A 13,903-nucleotide genomic window follows, 5' to 3' on the forward strand; every position below is an offset into this window, starting at 1 on the left:
AGATTGTGATGATGGTGACACAACTCTATGAAAATACTAAAACCCACATGTTCTACACTTTTCATGGGTGAATTTTTTGATGTGTGAATCATATCTCAAATCTAAACATTTTATTTATTTATTTATTTATTTAAGATTTTATTTATTTCTTTGACAGAGAGAGGGCACAAGTAAGCAGAGCAGCAGGCAGAGGGAGAGAGAGAAGCAGGCTTTCTGCTTAGCAGGAAGCGGGACTCAATACCAGGACCCTGGGGTCATGACCTGAGCCGAAGGCAGTTGCTTAACCCAGTGAGCCACCCAGGCACCCCAAATTTAAACATTTTAAAAATGAGGATAGCAGAATGCAAATATCAATGAAGACATCTGTAACATCACATATTTCTTTGCTTTTATCTGTTATTCTCAGATAGGTTGCACAACACAAACAAATCTAAGTATGCATTTATTTGTACCATCTCTCTAATTACTCACTAGATTCACCTTATTGAGGCATTGTCTCCCTCTGCCACCACTTCTTTCAGAAGTCCCGTCATGAAATTTCTGTTAGCAGTTCATTTTAGAAAAGCAACAATAAATATCAGAAAGTGATTCTGTATTTTTGTAGTACTTCTCTTGCATAGACAGACATCTGTTCAAAGGCTAACAGACTCTGAGGTAAAGGCTGTTTTTTTCCATTCCGAACACGGTAGGTTTGATCCGATGGCTTATACCAATGCTAGCTTTTGAGGGATTATGTTTTATTACCATCAGATAATAAAGTTTCTTTTCTATTTCTTTCCTTCTGACCCCAACTTCCTCTGAGTTTTATTGCTGACCAACAGCAGTCTCTATAGTTTTAAAACTAGTGTACTGTGAGTCAGCACAGCTTTGTGTCCTTGCCATGGAGCGTTCTAGGAAATTCAGTTTTCTCAAGTTCTTTATTGACCCATCCCTATCTTTCAGAATAACAATAAAATAAAATTGAGTGTAGGGCCATAGGTTTTGAAGACACAAACACAAAAATCTTCTGATTTTTCTTCTTAGATTTTGGAAGCAAAATTGGATATGGGAAGAAATAACTGTAATCTTACAGGGGCACGACTAATAAAATAACTTCTTATTGCAGGAGCACAGGACTTGAACCTTGTCCAAGATAGGAGGACCTGGAATGTTTGGAAATACCTTTTTTTTCCCTTAAAATACTTTTATTATTAGTTACTGTTTAAACCACATAAAATCTGGTTGTATAAATGTTATCTTAGTGCTGTCAAAGTTGCCGGAGCTAACTGACATCAACAATAAAATGAAAGTAGATCAAACTTACTTTTAATGGGCCTTCCCTCTAATGTAAACTTTTTACTAATTTTTTATCTATATAAGAGAAAAGATGCCAAAATATAGTATTAGATGTTCAGAAGTAAGGAAGATGTGTCTATTTCTCTATGTCATGTTATTATTCAATTTTGAAGTTTATAAATTAATAATTTAAGATTGTTTGACTCTTTGAGCAAAAGACCAAGTTGTCCCTAACTTTATATTAAGATATTTGCTGGCATAGATTCCATTCATTTTTTTTCCTCCCCCCTCTATCCTCATTCCAGAGGATTTTACACCCAAAATGCTGCTGTGTGACTTGCAAAGTTCCCTATGAGAGGAGCAGATGTCTCCATCCGGTTAATGCTAGACTTCTCCATGGGATTTGCTTTGGTAGATTCAGTGAGCACAAGACAGTCCATGCAGAAACTTTAAGAGCCAAATCATGGTTCTGCCATTTCTCTCTTTTCCCTCTGGCATAAGAACTATGAATTGCAAAATACTAAGTTGCTATTTCCAGGGAGGAAAGCCAGAACCTAACCAACCAAGTTCCTCAAACCTCTGCACAGCAGGGTGTCAGAACTGCTTTGGCCCAAAGGCCTCAGTGGGCCCCCCATTATCCCTCTTTCTGAGTAGGAATGTTCCTGGTGTTCATGCTGCCTTTTATCCACTATGCTACATTGAATGTGTCTGTGGGGAGAGGACAGATACTTTACCTTTATAAGTCATCAATTTCTTCATCAACAGGAGACTTATCTGCATGTTATGTAGAAAGTACAAGTTTCTGGACTTTGGGCTATGATGGGGTGAGATCCTTGCAAGGTTTCTCTTCAAGAATACATGTGTGACTGTGGACTATGAGAATCAAACTGAGGGTTTTGGGGGAAGGTGGGGTGAGCCTGGTGGTGGGTATTGTGGAGCCCTCCTGGAGCACTGGGTGTGGTGCATAAACAATGAATTTTGGAACACTGGGAAAAAAAAGAATACATGAGTGTATTTTATGTCCAAGAGCAAAGGGATCTCTATGACCAAAATAAATAAATAGATAAATAAATAAATAGAAGGTGGACTGTAGTAGATTGTATTATTATTATTATTATTATTATTTCCAAATTCTGTCATCCATATGAAAGGTTAACTAACATATTCTTACCCAACACCATCTGAATTGCAGTATCTCCCTGTAAGATGATTATATATCCTTATGATGAATATAAGCCTTGGCCATAAACTTTGGTCAGTGCATTATGAATGCAAGTGATGGGTGATGGGCGGCAAGCCTAGCAGAGCTTTAAGATCACAAAGGTCTGTTTGCTCACTCTTTCTCTTCCACACCTCTCCCTCTTTCTCTCTCCCGCCCTCCCTCCCTTCCTCTCTGTCTTGTCCATCTTTCATAGGAGTGGTATGTTCAGGTAGGGACTTCTTCCTCAGTCTAGGTCTCTAAGCAAAACCGATACATATTGAAGTCACAGGAACGTGAAGAACATGTAACAGCCACTGATTCATAAATCTTTGTATTTAATGTCACTAAAATCTGGGGGTTGTTTTTCATTGCAACATAATGCAAAGAAAGCTGAACAATATTCCCATCAAAATATAAAGTGAAAATTACTGTATTAAAGGCCCATGAGTTAAACTTTGGCTAAAAACACTGTGTTGAAGACAGAAGGTAATTTTCTTTAATTAAGTTCATCAGCATTGAAGATGAATTGAGAACAAATTCTTGATGTTGGTCATCTCTCAGTATTCCAGAACAAGATAGCACAGACAATCTCAGAGAAAGAGAAGAACCCTTTCACTCCACTTTATTTTCCTCTTAGATGTGGGGAGCAAACAAGCAAGAAGAATGAAAGTTTTTCTCTCAGCTTTGTGGGAACTGTGCTCTAACCCATCCAGTTCTAGAATCACACACATACCAATATGCTGATCCATCCAAGCCTGAACCATCACGGTTCTCCACACAGAGAGACATGCAGTCAGATATACAGACACACACAAACACACACATATATGCACACACACACATACTTAAAGAGAGTGTATGTGTGTATACACACACATATATGTATATAATAAATATATTTCTAAACTTATTTACAACTGGCATAATATTATTCTAAACCCTTTACTTAACTCGTCACAAACATTTTGTTTTCTTTCACATATTTTTTAAAAGTATCTCCTTTTGGAGATCTGTTAATAATATGGAAAAATGTTCTCATTATAATGTTCAATAAAAAATAAGCAGAGAATGTCACACTGCCTTTTGATCTCAGTTAGGTTGTTATGGGTTGAATTGTGTCCCTTTCAAATTTCTGTGTTGAAGTCTTAACCCCCATTACCTCAGAATGTGACTTATCTGGAGATAGGGTCTTTACAGAGGTAATCAAGTTAAAATGAGGTCATCAGGGTGGGCCCTAATCCAATATGACTGGTGTCTTTATGGAAGGAGGAAATTTGGACACAGAAACACTCACAGAAAGAAGATGATGCTAAGACACAGATAGAAAACAGCCATCTACGAGCCCAGGAGAGAGACCACGGACAGACTTTTCTCTCACAGCTCTCAGAAGGAACCAATTCTGCCAATATTCTGAACTTTTGGCCTCCAGAACTATGAGACAATACATTTCTATTGTGTGGGGCATCTAACTATAGCACTTTTTTACAACAGTCTAGCAAACTAACATATAGGTAAAATATTAGAAATAATGCAGCAAAAGTCTCAGAGCGGTGAAACACTAGGGGGCTGAATGATTATGCCTGATTTATGTTTACTTCTATGTAATTTTCTATAATTTCTAAATTTTCTATAATGAGAGCATATGGATTATATAACATATGTTACATAAAAGAATATTTTTCAGATACCAAATTGTACAAAACCTAAATCTTGAAAATTTTCTGGGCTTGGCAAGAAAGATCAGCCATAAGGGCAAGACATCTCATTTAAGAGTGTGTGCTTGAAACAGAGTCTTTAAATCTCATGGGGTCAGCCTCATAGAAGATTACTACCTGCCAACTCAGTTATTTCCAATATCTCCCTTTTGATACAATACAGGAAGGAAGGGATTATAGGACTAACCTGAGGAATAACAATGTGGGGTTACCAGATGTAGGGAAAGAAACAAATGTGAATTTTGTCTTCAGTGCTTTGGTCAGGTACCTTCCTGTGCTGACTAACCACAGGAGATGAGTTTGTGGAATGTAATTAATTTTTTTTTTTTTAATTATGAACCTGAAAACTGTGCAGCAGTTGTCCCACGGCATGACATGTGTCTTCTTATTTCTCCAGTGTTAAGGCTCATGTGGATCTTGGTTTGAAGATTATTCCAGGCCCAGGGTAGGTCCAGTGGTCTTTGAGACAACCACCCCTGAAGTGTGCTCCACTGTGGTTACAGTTTTGGAAGGAAGAAAGTGCCACAGTGTTTGAGGAACATACCTTCAAACTCCTGGATGAAGAAAGGTTCTCCTTAGGACAGTCAGGAAAGTTAATCTTCCCTCTCCCAGCCCACAAATATATGTTGAGAAATTCTGTCAGTATAAAGTTCAAATGCCTTTATTTTTTCTTCACTGCTCTTGCTTTGTGTGCATGTGTGTGTGTGTGAAAGAGAGATAGAGGGAGGGAGGGAGAGAGAGAGAGAGAGAGAGAGAGCTCACTGTATCATAACCACCATTTAGGTTCCAAATATAAAGTACTCTGATGCTCAAAGATGTCTCCTGGCATTCACAACACAGATGTTTATCCATTCTCTTTTAGTACCTGGAATATTTCCCACCCACTCTGACACATGAACTTCTCCTCATTTTTCCAAACACATGCTGGGAGTCTTCCCCTCTTAGAAAACTTTGCTATATCTACAAATGAGTTAGTGACCCTGGAGATAAAAGACTCCACAGATTATAACAAACTTTCATCAAAATGTTCAACACAATGGATTTTTATATTAAGCTTTATTGTGCAAACTTCCTAGAAGGTGGGAACTGATGTTCTTTAAATTTATTTCTATAATCCTGGTACCTAGAATGTTACTTAATACTTAAAAATATTTATTATATGTATTTTGACTTGTGCATGAGGAAGTATCTTGAAGTGTGATACATCAGAATCAAGAGAACCAGCAGGAAGCCAAAAGGAAGTTTGAGAAGTAGCCATAAGCAGGGTACCAAATAGATACTTACCACTTAACCATATATATATGGTTTATATATATATACATATATATAAAATATTTTTATTTATATATAAATATAATATAATATATATAATATTTATATTTATATACATTTTCCTCCACAAACTACCTTAGTACTGAAAGATTAAAAACAAGAAAGTTATTAAAGATGTGGAGATGTTCTTAGCTGGCTTTCAGAATGCTGAGGAAGCACTTGTAACTTAATGAAGGACATTGCAGCTCCTCCAACCAAAACTCCCAGGCCAGCTAAGATGAAGAAAATGATCTGAAAACACAATGATCAGGAAACAAGGAAAGATCTTTTCCAGACTGAACACACAGTTTAAGCTGTAAGAGGATTTAAGACACGACTAAACTCCATTGTCTCAAAAGGAGACCTTCAAATACCTAATTAATTTTTCATTTGTTTTATAGCTCTAGCAGATGTTGCTTTTTTTTTTTTCACAGATTAGCTCTTCACTGAGGTGCAAGAGGGAAAAAAAATTCTTTTATTAGGTTTTGAATTAATATACTTGAAATGACATAGAAAATGCATGATTTGTGCAATCTGGGATGTCCTGGTTATCCCACCTCATAATGTGCATTTTAATATACCCTTATTTAAATATAAATAGAGATAAGACATTTAAATTTATTTTTTTAGAGGGAGCAAAGGGGCTTAGTATTATAGGAGTGGATTTTTATTTCCTTAGTCATTTTCCAGATAGCTCACTGGGCTCAGGTGAATACTTTTACCCACCGTGCCATTTATATTTTGCATCTGCTAATTATTGAAAGAAGAAATAGATAAATTGGTTTTGGATGTAAATGAACTGAATATAAAGAAACATTGTGGGGAGAAAAAGGAGTATTATGACTAAGACATGATCCGGACCACAACTTCCAAGTGTTTCCTATCATTTTGCTTCATACCTTGAGATACAAGCTTAAAGATCTGTGATATAAAGTAGTAACCACTCTATTTCTTCTGAAAACGAGAATGAGTGGTTGGCAGCCCTCCTGTGTACCTCTCACCCTCTCATGAGGTGACTGCGTGTGAAAGGGTCAACATTTTCTCCTTGTCTCAAAATCCCTTCATAGAGAACTTGACCAACTCACTGTCTTGGAGAGGGGGTTCCTGGACCAGGTAACCTGATGCTAACTCCTTCTTATACCTCTCTCTCAACTGCTCAATTCCCTCAGGGAAAAAATGAAACAAGAGGGGTGGACTTTTCACCTAGAAAGTCTGAATCCGGAAGATAAATTTTACCAGAAGCAACTAGATAAATTAGCTGTGGTCTCTGATCAGCATGTCCACATAATTAGGGGCACTGAAAAATGAAACTAACTGGGGCAGCCAGGTCAAGTCATAAGTGAAGAGAATATACTGGTCTGAAGAGGGTGAGGATAAACAATGTTACCTTTTTATCCAATGGCAGGCCAGTTGCTGTGACCAAACCCTCCTACCCTCCTAGGCCTGACCACATTCTCTGTCCTTTTTTTTTTTTTTAAACTATTTGGACTTGCTTTCTTTTCCTTGCAATCTCTGATTCTTGGACAGACACTCACCAAGTAAATTAATGTTGTTTTATTTTACCTTTTATTTTACCTTTTATTTTCCATTTAAAGTGAAAAAGATGAGATAGTTAATTGTACTCTTAGATTTTTGAAATCAGATAATTATGTGGCAAGAAAGATGTCAGGGAAATCATTTGTTAAATGTCACCTATGTGACATAAGGATTATGTTAGGTATTTGCACATAATTGGTATAATTTATCCTTCACAATCACACAGCAAACAGAATTATAATCCCTATATTTTTAATTAATTAATTAATGAATAAACACTTATTAATATTAAGTGACTTTGGAGCTTTTGAATCCAGAATCATCTACTGAAAACCCATTTCTTTCCTCTAAATCATCTTATAGCATTAAGAAAAAGATGTCTCATGTTAGCATATGAAAAACAGATTAATGAAAGCTAGGAACCAAAATATTGGGTTTTATTTCCAAGAAGTCATGTCCCTGTAGGTCATCAGTAAACTAAAGCAGTCTTTAGGGGGGGTATTTCACATCTCTTTAAAGGATGGTACTGTCTCATTATAGGTACCACTTAAGTATTCAGTTATATCCCTCTAGATACTGAAATATTTTCCTTTATGTATTGGAGGAGAATGGACCGGCAATTAAATCTCTAGAAGTTATTTTTTCCTAACAGTTATGAAGACACACATATAACTTCTATTCCTGATCATTACAGTTATTTTCAAACCCTGATGTTTAAATAGCTTCTAGAAACTAGTTCTCTTCTGAGCAGTAAATATAACCTCAAATTACTCTAAGAATGTATCCCAGAATTAGTTATGTTGTTCGACTTCATTCAGTCCCTTATTCAGGACTAGTGTGGAAGAAGAAACATTTACAAATTTTTCTTTTATAAAAAAACCTGTATCACCAAAATTCACAAATTAAGATGAGACAAAACAAATATCATATAACGGATTATAAATTATTTCCTGTTTTTGTTAACCACAAGTTGGAAATTATATGTCATCTAAAAGCTATTCCTAGTCCTATCCTCCATTCATGAATGGTGTATTTTCATGTGTCCATGAATGTAAACCCTTGTAAGAATTCTGAAGAAAACTCACCCTAGGCCACCATCCCCTTGTCTGCAGAGGTAGAACTTAAAATATTTTGGCTTGAGAAGAGAGCAAATTATTTAATTCTTAATAACTCAGTCTGGGCCTAGCCGGAATTCCCTTTGTTTCTAGAATTCTTGAATGGCTCCTCAGCATTATGCAAAGGTAAGGTAAGTGAGCCTCCTGTTGCAGACATGCCATGATCTAATGAAGGTCACTCCCCAAAGACCTTTGGGAGTAGAGCTCATCCCTGGGAAGGTCCTTGGTGTGTTTGCATGGAATTGTTACCTCTTGGGAGGCAAGGGATGATTTCTTTGACCCTTTTCCTTTTGAGATTCAGCATTATTAGAAACTTTCTTATAAAATAGGATAATACCTCCCAAGATTTTCTAATATGGAAAAGCTAAAGAAAACCCAAGCGGAGAAATTTTGCTCAGGGAATGATGTCTGAACTTGTGGTAAGAAGTAAAGTTTGGTTATGAAAACTTTGGGGGCAGGGGACCCTGAGATGGGAAAGTAGACAAGGAGAAGGGGAACAGGAACAGGTATGAGTAGATGGACAGTGAAAGTGTGTGTGTGTGTGTGTGTGTGTGTGTATGCGTGCACGTGTGCGCACATGTAGGTGTAGTCCATCACAGAACAAGTTCCAGCGCATGTGGAGAAGAGTAGAATTCCCTTCAATCTGACCACTTGGGATAATTACAGCGTATTTAAAACAGTTGTTGACTACATCAGTAGGAAGTAAACGATGCATAAACAAGATGCAAGGGCTGATCATCATTATTCACAGGTATCAGCATGAACAAATCCCCCTTCTACTAGTAGACTGGTGTTCTTCATGAACGTCACGACTATTATTCAATGGTAAAGCTAGAGGGGTAACAGAAGAGAGGAAACCAATAGTAAACTTATCAGACTCCATTTGTCACACTCCCTGGAAATTAGAATCAAGTCTGAGTAAGCATCTAGAGCCATTTATATATGTAGATGAGGATGTGGGCTGAGGCCAGGATAGTGGAACAAAGCTTTGACATAGAGACTCTGAATTATTTAATAGGTTAAATGGTTAGAACTTGGACCCTAATTAAAAATATAAGTGATGGTGACCCGTTTGTACCTCTGGCTGGTGAAGTAGAATAATCAAGTAACACATAGTGGAAGGGTCTGATTTGATATAGACTTATTTTTATTAGCTAAAGCCACATTTTTACTTATACAAATAGTAGTTGCTTATCTCATCTGTGTTATTCAGATTTTGGTGACTTGAATGAATTACTTTTTAATTCTATATTCCTAAATAAATGTTTTATTTTTAAAAATAAATTTACACATTTGATCATAAGTACTTCTGCTTTGTTCTTTTACCTCTTCTTTTGTATTTGCATGAACCCTTTCTCACTTGTTTGTATAAGGTATTTTCAGATTTATCATTGGGTCCCTCTTTATTATATGCTGATTTTTTTTAATTTAATGGAGATGAATATAATATTCTAAAAGTTGCATCTGACATTAACACAGCAATAAAATAATTCTAATGGTTTTATATTATTCAGTTAAATGCAGGATCGTAAGGGAATTTTGTGAATTGGAAATGAAAACACGTATTTTTTCATACAATAGTGTATAAATATGTTTGAGCGATTGTAAGTGTAAAAGAGATGTGCATATTAGTGTATGTAGAATAGAACCTCTAAATTGACAAAAGAAAAACTGAATTACAAAATAACTTGTTCAAATCAACATAAATAAGCAACAGGAAAAGAGGAAAAATAGGGTAAAGGAAGTATGAGCGAGTATAATATTAAGATTATAAGATGAAAGTATAAATGCATTATGTTTCACATAAATAAAAATCTGCTGGATTCTTCTACTAAAGAGAAAGATCACTTTAAAGAAGACCCTAGGTGTCATCATCAAGGTGGTGGGCTAGAAGTTCTCAACACTCATCTTCTTCCCCAAAAAACAACAAAAACAATGAATAAACAACGATACACTGACAAAACTAACTTTGGAAAGGCTCTGAATTACAACAAAGAAGCATCAGGAGCCTTTTGGGGCCCAGAAATCCAGGAGGGGCCCATAGAAATGTGTAGAAAGGATTTTATCCTCTCTCAGTGCTGTTCATCACAGTGGCTGCACTGGTTTACATACCCACCAACAGAGCAGGAGGGTTCTCTTTTCCCACATCTTTATTAACATCTGTTACCATTTGTCTTTTGGATAATAGCCATCCTAACAGGTTTGAAGGGACATCCCACTGTGGTTCTTCTTTGGCAATTTTGGCAGTGTGGTGCCAAGAAAGATCCCCTTGGAGGGATTTCACCTCCTAGGGGAAAGGAGAATGGGACCACCCCACAAAAACTCATTGCTGCCATGAACATCCACAGTCTTTGCTACTAAGTACCCCTCTAGTCTTCACCAATGTTGAGTCTGGCTGACAAAACTGCGTGGAGTCCCCAGGCTGGAGCTCTTGCTGCAGTGAGAACTGTTCCCATGGACCTCGGTTGATGCTGACCCTCCCCTGGCAGATGAAGACTCCTCCGGCCATCTATAGGACCAGAGCTGCCAATGGTATTGTGCCTCCCTCCGTGGACACAAAGTCACACCTTTGACTCCCTATTACTGAGGTCATGCTGATGCTTTTCTATGTCCTCTGGGTCCTGAGTCACAGGGCTTCTGTACCCTGAACCCTGGGGCTTCAGTCAGGAGATTGACCAGCCATCTCCAGGGCCATGCTACTGCTGTGCCATGATCCCTAGGCATGTGCTGCTACTGCATCTCATGGCTCTCTGGGGCTGAGTAACCAAAGTCAGTCCCAGAGACCCAGACCCCAGTGCTGTGGGTGATCTGCCTATGCCCACACCTCAGATAAAAACTCCACCACTGAGGAAGTACACCTGTATTCTTGGCTCTAGGCCCCTGGTGATTCTACCCCAGCCCAGAACTCCAGCTCCACTGATGCTCTCTACATGTCTGTACAATGGACCTGGGTAGAAAAGGGATGTCCCAGACTAGAACTTTACCCCATGGGTCCACAGAAGAATTGGAGAACCCAACAGCCTCCCACTGAGGAACACAGTAGTCCTAACCACTACTGTGACAGCAGACACCTCCCAGAGGTGGAACATCCACCCATGGTCTCTGCCAGTGTAGACCTCAGCTGCTACACCTTCTCCGGAACTGTGGGTTGGGGAAGTGGTGGTCATAGGGTAAAAAGTTTCATTTAGGTAAGGCAAGTAAGTTCTTGGGATCTAGTACATGGGCAGGGTGACTAGTTAACAATACTGTATTGTAGGCTGGGAAAAAGTCTTTCAGAGATGAGCAACACAGGAAATACATTCACTATCAGTTGAAGATTTTGAATGATGGTAAACCAATAAATATTGATTAATGAATAAACAGAAATATTTATTACATAAAATTCATTTAAATATTAATTAAGCAAACAAAAACATATGTTGAACAACCCCCAAAAATCAGAGGAATGCAACTTAGAATAATCATACTATATTCATTTATACACATTAGCTTCAAAGAAATTTTTAAAAATGGTAAAATATTGCTGGTTAATGACATGAATTGTTAAAACATTCTTGAAATATAATCTGTCAGTACATAGTTTAATATTTAAACAGAAATCACCAACATGAAAGAATTCAAATATAAGGATGTTTTCTCGTAGTACTATTTGTACCAAATTAAAAAAAAAAAAAGGAACAATGTGATACCTATTAGTACAATAATGGTTTTAAAAAACTGTGGTTCATCCATACCATTGCATATAGCCATGAATATATGAAATTCATCTGTAGAAGCTGAAGTAGATTTCCAAGGTGTACATATTATAGCAAGATGTTGATTTTATAGTATATGATTGGCTTTTAGTAAAATCTAAAATGATCTTCCCTTATCTTCTACATGTATGTGTGTTTATGAGTTTATGTGCATGTGTGTGTGTTTATATGAACATAAAGGAAGGTGTGAAAATTAATCCTTCAGACATTTTAGCAAAAATTACCTGGGCAGGGAGTAGGGTCGGAGTGGAGCAGGGAGATCAAACCACTCTTACAGTACTGTGTCCCTCCCTAGCCCCCCAAAAATGTTGCTTTTGCAAAAGATACACACACACACACACACGCGCGCGCGCGCACTTCCATGTGTATATTAGGTTAAGTTTATAAATTTGCTTGAGTATAAGTGAGTTTATGCATTGTTTATACGTTACAAGGATGCATGAACACATTGAGTGTAAAAATGCTAAGTTATTACAAGGGTGAGACTTTAGGTAATTTTATATGTCTATCTATTCATAGACATATAAAATGTATATTTCCATATGTATATATATATTATGCATTTATACAGAGTCACACTTCTTTTACAATGAACATTATCATTTACATTTTAGAAAACTACATATTTTATTGTAGAAAACTTATGGATAATATAACCTTTCTGTCTGATATGTATATCACACACATCATATTATATATATACGATATGCAAAGTGTCTTATAGATTGGCACAAGAGCAGGACCCCTAAAAATCTCCATTATCATTACTATTACTTTTATCTTTATGCATCTATCTTGTGCTTATTCTAACAGCTCTGTCTGGTCTGGTTTCCACTTCCCCACTCTCATTAATAATACCGGCAATCCTTCTTACTCATTTGAAATTATCATTTCATTTCTGACTCTGCCTTAATTCCTCCTTCTTCACTAGGCTTTTCCTGACTGCCTTATCCCTCATCAGATGCAGGTTGTTGAATCGGAATCCTGTTTCATACAAATGATTACATCTGCAAATATTATTTCTTTATCCAGACTCAAAGCTACTTACAGCACAAACATACTTTATATCTTTGGTTTGCCCATCAGCACATCAAAGACACTGCCATCAGGCACATAGCAAAGCATAGCTCACTTGATACTGGTTTAGTGAGGTGATTGAGAGCTAAAGGTTCTTTCAGACATTTAGATAGATAAGTCAATAGATAGATGATAGAAAGATGACAGATGATAGATGATAGATAGATAAATAAATAGATAGATAGATACTCTATAGAGACAAACCTTGGGGATTGGTTTTATGGACATTTGTATTTTGTCAACAAATACCTTCAAATGAAAAATATGACAATTTTTTCAGAATTTACAATTCACACCATCTAACAAATGCAGTCTTCTACATTGATATATTTGATCACAATAAACCATTTGCAGAGCTTGCTGATCTGAAAGTTGATGCAGAGGGGATGATATGGAAATGTTTGAAAAATCATTGATTAGGTTGGCTGGAAGATGAGAGGAAGAAGTTTTCACAGACTTCTAAGATGAATTGAAAGAAAGATAAGAACACAGATGAAGCAGGAACATATGAGCATATAGAGGCCCACTGGGTCCTGCTTGGGACAGGATCAATTCCATGGCTATCATAAGACAGACCAGTCTTAAAGGAAAAGCAGGAATCTTCTTTCATTATAATTTCTTCAAAGTCTTGAAGTCTCTGGATTTTTATCTGTAAGAAATATTTATTTTTATTTACTTTTATTTTATTTTTATTTTATTTTTTAAAATTTATTTTATTTTATTTTATTTTTTAAAGATTTTATTTGATAGTGAGAGACACAGCAGAAAGGGACCACAAGCAGGAGGAGTGGGAGAGGGAGAAGCAGGTCCCCCACCAAGCAGGACGGGGCTCTATCCCAGGACCCTGGGATCATGACCTGAGCTGAAGGCAGATGCTTAATGACTGAGCTACCAAGATGCCCTACATTTTATTTCTAA

The sequence above is a fragment of the Mustela lutreola genome, chromosome 7 (genome assembly GCF_030435805.1).
Source record: "Mustela lutreola isolate mMusLut2 chromosome 7, mMusLut2.pri, whole genome shotgun sequence".
Lineage (NCBI taxonomy): Eukaryota > Metazoa > Chordata > Mammalia > Carnivora > Mustelidae > Mustela > Mustela lutreola.